Source organism: Alligator sinensis, unplaced genomic scaffold (assembly GCF_000455745.1).
Source record: "Alligator sinensis unplaced genomic scaffold, ASM45574v1 scaffold451_1, whole genome shotgun sequence".
Lineage (NCBI taxonomy): Eukaryota > Metazoa > Chordata > Crocodylia > Alligatoridae > Alligator > Alligator sinensis.
Genome location: NW_005842097.1, coordinates 231,436 through 238,529, shown reverse-complemented (window position 1 = coordinate 238,529; position 7,094 = coordinate 231,436). Strand labels below are relative to the sequence as shown.

Sequence of the window (7,094 nt, the reverse complement as noted above, 5' to 3'; positions counted from 1 at the left end):
GTTCCTGGGCTGAGGTAAGAGTGAGTTCCCTTGTGCAGCCTGACCACCTGCTTTTGTGGTTGAGGCTTGGTGGGCTTGCACTGGTGGTTATCCGCCCATCCCCTGGCAAACTTAGTTTAAAGCCTGGTCAAGTAGGCCATTCTAGCTGAGAAGAGCTTTTCCCCCATTCGAATGAGGTGAAGGCCATCCCTTCCCAACAAATTGCTTCCTCTCTCTCTGAAGTGTGGATTGTGGTTGTAGAAGCTGAAGCCTTCATGACAGCACCAGCACCACAATCTTCTGTTACCTTCTACAATTCTTCTCTCCCTCCTATGCCCGTGACCCATAACTGGAAGGATTGTGGAGAAAACCACCTGTGCCCCCAACCCTCTGAGCCCCACTCTCAGAGTCCTGTAGTCATTCATGACCTGGCTGGGATTGCTCTAAGCCGTGTCATTTGTGTCCACATCAATAAGGAGCATGGGGTAGTGGTCAGAGGGCTGGATAAGTTTTGGGATCCTCTCAGCTACATCCTGGATATGGGCCCCTGGGAGGCAGCAGGCCTCTTGGGCTAAGGGGTTGGGGTGGCAGATCGCTTCCTCAGTACCCCTCAAGAGGGAGTTTCCCACGATGACCAGCCTGCATTTCGTCTTAGGGGTGGTTGCTGTTTACTTTTTTTTCTCAGGTGTATGAGCTGGTGGCTCTGCTGGCTCTACTGGTGCTGTGAGGAGTTTGTGCCTGTTGTGGAGATCCAGGGGGCAGTGAGGAGTTTGTGCCTGTTGTGGAGATCCAGGGGGGTGGTGACCCTGGCACTGTGTGCGTTGGGGCCGGAGACAACCTTTGTCCAAGCGACCCCTGGCTGGACATTATGGGAGCTCCTCTTGCCAACCCTTGTCCTGTCAGCCAACCTTGCTCTTCCCTGTTCTTTCTTCTGGTGAAGAGCCTGGCAGTAAGAGGCAATCTCCTCTTTGCCACCCCTGATGGCGCACAGTCTCTGCACTGTGGTCTGGAGCTTCCCTGTCCACTACTCTAGAGACTCCAATGAGGAGCAAACTTCACAAGGGGAGGTGTCATTGTACCTGATCTCATGTGCCTGCAGACGTGCCAAGCAGCCCCAACAGCGGAGAGCCAGGGGATAATACAGTCTTTAGAATTCAAAGCTATTAGAAGGTGGCAGGCAATAATGTAATCTTTTCTTTCAAGTTCTGATGCCTTCGTATTATCGCTTGTCATCTTTATCTAATTTCCTCTTTCTTTCCTTTGGAAGAAGAGATGCTTTATTAAGAACACAGATCATACTTTGCTACAAATGATACACATATGAAAAAGGCTTCATTCTAATGCACTGCTTATATCTGTCCTATTAGAGAGATCTGTCAAACCATTCCTGTCATTTTCATGTTAGCAGCATGCATCCGAGCCGAGAATGATGCCTTAACAGCTCTTATTGGGGTATCAAAATCACTCTGCTTCTTCTCGGCTGACTGAATATCACAGGAGCAGGGGACTGAATAACAGAACCTTCCCTGTTGACGTCACCAGCCTAAATGCAGCTCAGAATGATGGTACTGGACACTAACTGCTATCTAGTTGTTTCTGATTGCTTCTGCAAAGTGTGTTGGATGCTCCAATTGTCCACATCACTGGGAAGACCCCTGCTAATAACCTCAGCCAAGATACAGTTGCTATCAAACATACAGGACCAGAGTTTGAAAATACTCTTATCTGTGATGAGGAGGACCTTAGTTCTCAGGTGGTCCCGTTTATTTCAATTACCCTGATTACAGGAGAAGGTATCAGAGTCTGGTCCTCACATGGCACCTCTGGCAGGCTCATGGCGTCCAGGTGGGCAGTCTGCAGGGAAATTGGCTGGCACCATGCAGCCAGGAGGGGACCTGAAGAGTGGCCGGGCCCTGGAGAGTTCCTAGGATAAAAGGAGCACCTTAGCTGCAGCTCGGGGGAGAAAGAAAGATGGAGCACCAAGCCCCCACGGGAGTTAACTACAGGATAACGCTTCCAGAGCCCAGTCTGCAGGGCAAACCCTTTGCGGGGCCTGGGAACACACATACCCATGGCAGTAGAGCTAGGGATCCTTCCCAAGGCAGAAGCCCCTGCTGAGCCAGAAGAAGTTGCAGATGGCTGGAAACTTGTGGGGGAGGGAGCAGGTATCGGCACAGGGGCTATGACTGGTGAGGCACGCCTGATCAAGCAACCACTTGCTCACCACGATGCTGACAGTTACTCTGAGAGAAGTTGGGATGGAAGGGGGCCCATCTGAGAAGGACTTGTAGGACCCACTGAGACAGGGAACTTGTTGGGTGCACTCGTGGCTCTATGCATCATGTATGAGCGTGCCTGGAGTCAGAAATTCCTGCAAAGGCAGTGCCATCCTTGCAGGGCCCAAGTGAGTATGAGGAAATGTCTCATGAAGTAGTGCACCATGTCGCTGGGTGCCAACAGGTCTAAGGCGCCGGCCCACCCAGAGCATACCTGCACCTGGGGAAGTGTGTAGGAGCTGGGTAAAGTACATTCTGCTAAGCCTAGAGTGTGGGACTGAAGTGGTTAGAGGCAAGTAGCATCATTGTCCTGTTCACCCGCACCATCAGAGATTTTTGTGTTCAGTTATAGTTAAATTGTACATCTGTTAAGGCAGGAGAGCCTGGCCATACTCCTGCAAAGAACAGTGTGGGCAGGAGTTCTAGGGAAGCAATGACACCAGCATCCCGCTCCAGAGCTGATCAGCCCAAAGCAGACCACCTGAGTCGAAAGGGGTGAGGTGCAGGGGAGGAGGAGCCTCACAGAAGAAATACCAGCGAAGACCCCAGGGTCAAGGAAAAGAAACATTGAACAACACCTCCAGGTAACCTTAAACAAGCCCAAGTTGTGGTGGGCAAGTAGGCCCCAGGGACATGCTGGTGTGGTGCTGCAGGCAGGGGCCTGCCACAGCATTGTACCTTCATATAGTGCTTTACTTATGAAGGTAAAATCTGTGCTGTGCCACAAAGAGGCTACAATATAAAATCAATGAACGTGTCCTCTGGCTTCAAGCAAGGATGAGAAGCATTCAGGACATAGTCTTGTGTGATATTATTATTCATATTTTCTAAACACCTTGCCAGGACTTTCACAGAGGAAACTGAGGCCATGCAACTACAAATGTAAGATACCAACTAGAAATGATTAAAAGGATTTTTCTGAATAACGCACAGAATTTGAGCCACTTCTTAAATTTCAATACCAGGACTTGTATATAAAGTACCTTTCAGTTTTGCCATGAAGGATTCAAGAGGAATGTGACAGTGATATTTTATTTTTTAACAACAATGAAACCAAATGCCTTCTTCTCAGTGACATAAAGTTCCATTTGGCACCTGCGGAGAATAAGTTATTGCAGATAGCAGCATGTGATTATGGAACTGGTCAGATTATTTGTTTTTCTCAGTCTAACCTCTTCAAGAGGCCTCTTTTCCTTGAAGAACTAAGTACTTGAATCACATTAAGTAACGTCTCTTTTCCATTGTAATTCCTTAATATAAGAAAGATGTTTACTTTTTTTTGTCTTTTTTACTTATATTGTGAGACCTCACAGGCAAAGAGCTTTTTCTTAGTGTGATCTAAATACTTTGGCTCTTTAACAACAATACTTAAGGCTCAACTCTATTCTTCCTCATTTATCTACTTGTCCATCCAGTTCCTATTCTGGCACCCATTACTGCAAAATTAGATCTCTTTGCAAGAGGAGATAATGAATATCACAATAGGCCACTGGTCTCCTTTTCCTCCCTGCTTCTCCTGATGCAGATCAAACTCAGATTTTTTTTATTTCTTCTTTCTCTCTGTCTCTCTCGCTCTTCTTGCCTACAGTCATTTTTTCCTCCCTGCTCAGAAAAAGGAGTGAGATTTTTCCTTTACTTTAAAGGCTGTCTCATTTGCAGGCATTCTAATATCTTCTGGGTATCAGTTCTTCACAGGCAGCCATGACATCCAACACTTTTTTAGGCTGACAGCTTCCCTTTTAATTTTTTCCCTAAACCTTACATTTGTCCTATACGGAACCAATGTAGTAGGCAGGGATATCCTGAAAGGCTGTGGTGATTACGGGCTGCTGCTTTCTGGATTAACTGAATTTTTTTAATGCTGGAGGTCTCAAGTATGAGAGAGTTTTACTTATGTAGATAAGGGCTCAAGAGGACCTTGGCATTTACCTATGCTCTAAAGTGCAAAACTAAACTCAACCTTAACTATGAAACCCTAATAGGTGCCTCCAGAATCTGGTATTTTGTAGACATTAACTGAGGGTATGATTACACTACAAAAAATGTAGTGTATTGTTACCATTGGTGGGCATACCCAGCTAGCTTAGGTTAAAACAGCTGTAAACACATGGTAAAACTTGGGTTAACAGCTCAAGGGCTTTCCACTAAAGGAGCAGTCTACGTTGCAGTGAAATAGGTACAGCTGAGCAAGCGGTGTAGCTGTAGCAGCATGGAGGTTAGTGTGGGGTCACTGTATTTACCCACATTTTGGGGCAGGTTTTCTAGCCCGTGATGAGCTCCATGCAGCTCAGGTTACATTGTTGGAGGTACATGAGCTAGTTTTTTTTATACTAGCTTGGGTATGTTCATATGAGCTGCAACCTAGGAGTCTACTCATAGAGTTGTAGTTGGGATGATAACCTAAAATAAAATGCTTGTCTTCATGCCTGTTTTAATCTCAGTTAGCTAACAGAGGTAAACCCAGCCAAACGAAGAACACCTGTTACTCTTGTAGCCCAGACAGGTCCTAAGTCTTTCAATACTACTGGGCATATCTACACATGCCATTAGTGCAGAGCAATAAACTGTAGTGCTTATTGCTCTGCAGTTTATTGCTCCCAGGAAGTTCCTGGGCATGTGGTTTACGCATGCATCCAGACCTCAGCACATTGAACTGTGTTGGAGCAGCCTGAGCTGGCAGAGAGCCTGGGGGGGGGTGGTCAGCCCACCAGCCTGGGGCTGCTCCGACTGGGTTCAACATGCTGGGGAGGGGCTGGCTAGGGCAATAGGGTGTTTCAGCATGGGGGCTAGCCAGCAGGTGGCCCCAGCACAGAAGCATCCTCATGCATCAGCCAGCTCCTCCACTGCGCTGCTGCGCACAAAAAGCCATCTGCAACAGGACAGGACTTGTATTTACCTGTGGCTTTCAGAACCACTCTAACTAAAGCGCCCACCCTTGGAGCATGTGTAAAAACACCCCAAAACCTTTTGCCTCCAAATTGAAGCTCACTCTGCCAAATGTTTCCTGTACCTTTGAGATATTCTTTTGTTTTCAGCAACTTGTAAAACAAACAAGCAGGGAATCAAACTTGCTTTCATAATTTTTTCTAGGGGTGACTGATTCAGGGTTTTAGAAGATTGCCTTATAAATATGAAGCCAAGCAGAAAGTATGGACTGATGCCTAAATAATCTCAAATTTCAATGAAAATCTGGTTCAGATGTTTAATGTTATCAGATTATGTCTGGTTTAATATTATCAGAGGATCAACTACTGCAGTATTACTGGAGTTGTGTTGCTTTGTTGTGCTCAGAATAATCAAGCTCATTTCAGTACAATTTAATCCACTCCAGTAAGGAGAATTCTTCTCCTTGATTTCTGTACCAGCCTGTAGTTTGAATCTTAATTCTCAAGTTTTCATTCTTTCTTGTAAAAGGGATCATGAATATTCAAGGTTTAGTAAAACAGAATAAAAATTGTTTTTATATGGCACCTTTTGTACTTGAGGTACAGCAAAATGCTTTCCTTTACAGAATAAAATTATTCTGATTCTTTCAGTGCCAAGACAGAATGTGAGCAAATGGAGCAGGCATTATGTACTTGGAAATGATTGCCTTGAAATCAACCTGTACGTCACACAACACAAAAACAGCTTTCTTTTGGTGTTTGCTTGTATTCTTGAAGAAAAATGACTGTATAAAAAAAAAAAAGATAAAAAGCACATGCAGAAATGAAGACGTTTTGCAAAGTTAAGAAAACCATTTTTTTCTTAAAATCTCTTGATCCATTTACACTGTATGAAATACAAGACAAAACAGCTGTAAATTAATCAGTGCAAACATCCTCGGTTTATACATCTTGGGTAGGTATAGCTTAATATTATTTCCTTTGGGCCAGAGCCTCAGGCTCATGTAAGTTTTATACACATTCATGTACATAATAATTTATTCAATGATATGTGCATGCTCAATAATTTTATGCTTAGAGTTACAATAAAAGGCATATTTTGTGTGTGTCTATTGTTTGCAGATCAGGTATTAGTATATAATCTTAGTACCCCTGGTCTCTGCATGTCCATTCAGAGCATCTGATGAAGTAGACTGTAGCCTATGAAAGTTCTTACATCTCTGAATAAGGTAGTCTATAAGGTGCCACCCTGCCCTGCCTTCTGCCTCAGTTATTTGGGGAAACCTCACAGGAAGAGTCATGCACACCATACACCCTTCACTAAAACCATCCTGCAATTATCAGCAAATTGGGTGCTTGCATTTAATCCTTGTTTTAGACATGAAGAGCAATACATTCAACTAGCAATTCCTGATGATGAACAAGGAGGGAAAAAGACTGAAGGAAGCTTGGTTGATTCAGATCCAGAAAGGGCTGATAAGCAACTGTTCTACATGTCCACAGGAGACAAGACAAGATATAATGGCTTTAAACTGCAATTAGGGAGATTTAGGCTGACTGTTAGGAAGAACTTTCTAACTATGAAGATGGTCAAGAACTGGAAAAGATTCCCTAGGGAGGTTGGCACCTCCATCATTGGAAAATTTTAAGTGTAAATGAGACAAACATTGCTGGTTTACACATCAGCAATCCTGTCTGGAGCAGGGAAGAGGCTTAGATGATCTCCGGAGTCCTATTTCTCCATGATGTATTCTCTATATTTTGATATGTTCTATGTCCACAGCTCACGGTGCTGACTACAGGGCTGCACATGACCTTGCCTTTCAGCCCATGCATCTTTGAGATTATGCACCGTGTCATGGCGGGGTCCGTCAGGAGGGCCGTGATCTCCTTGAGGTCCCTCGCTCCCTGTCAAGGCCGGCCCAAGACACCCTCTTATTCTCACCCGCCAGAT

General features: G+C 44.9%; 1 long non-coding RNA gene across 2 annotated transcripts in view; it reads right to left on the bottom strand.

The window, feature by feature from the left end:
- Positions 1-1,826: 1,826 nt before the first annotated feature.
- LOC102370547 overlaps positions 1,827-7,094 on the bottom strand; it is a 54,501-nt gene continuing 49,233 nt past the window's right edge. The window contains exon 4 of one of the 2 annotated variants that reach the window (XR_323898.2): positions 1,827-1,903. This is a non-coding gene — a long non-coding RNA (uncharacterized LOC102370547). Of the gene's footprint in view, positions 1,904-5,801; positions 5,926-7,094 lie in introns of those variants that run through there. The other variant, XR_323897.2, reaches the window with a different exon arrangement.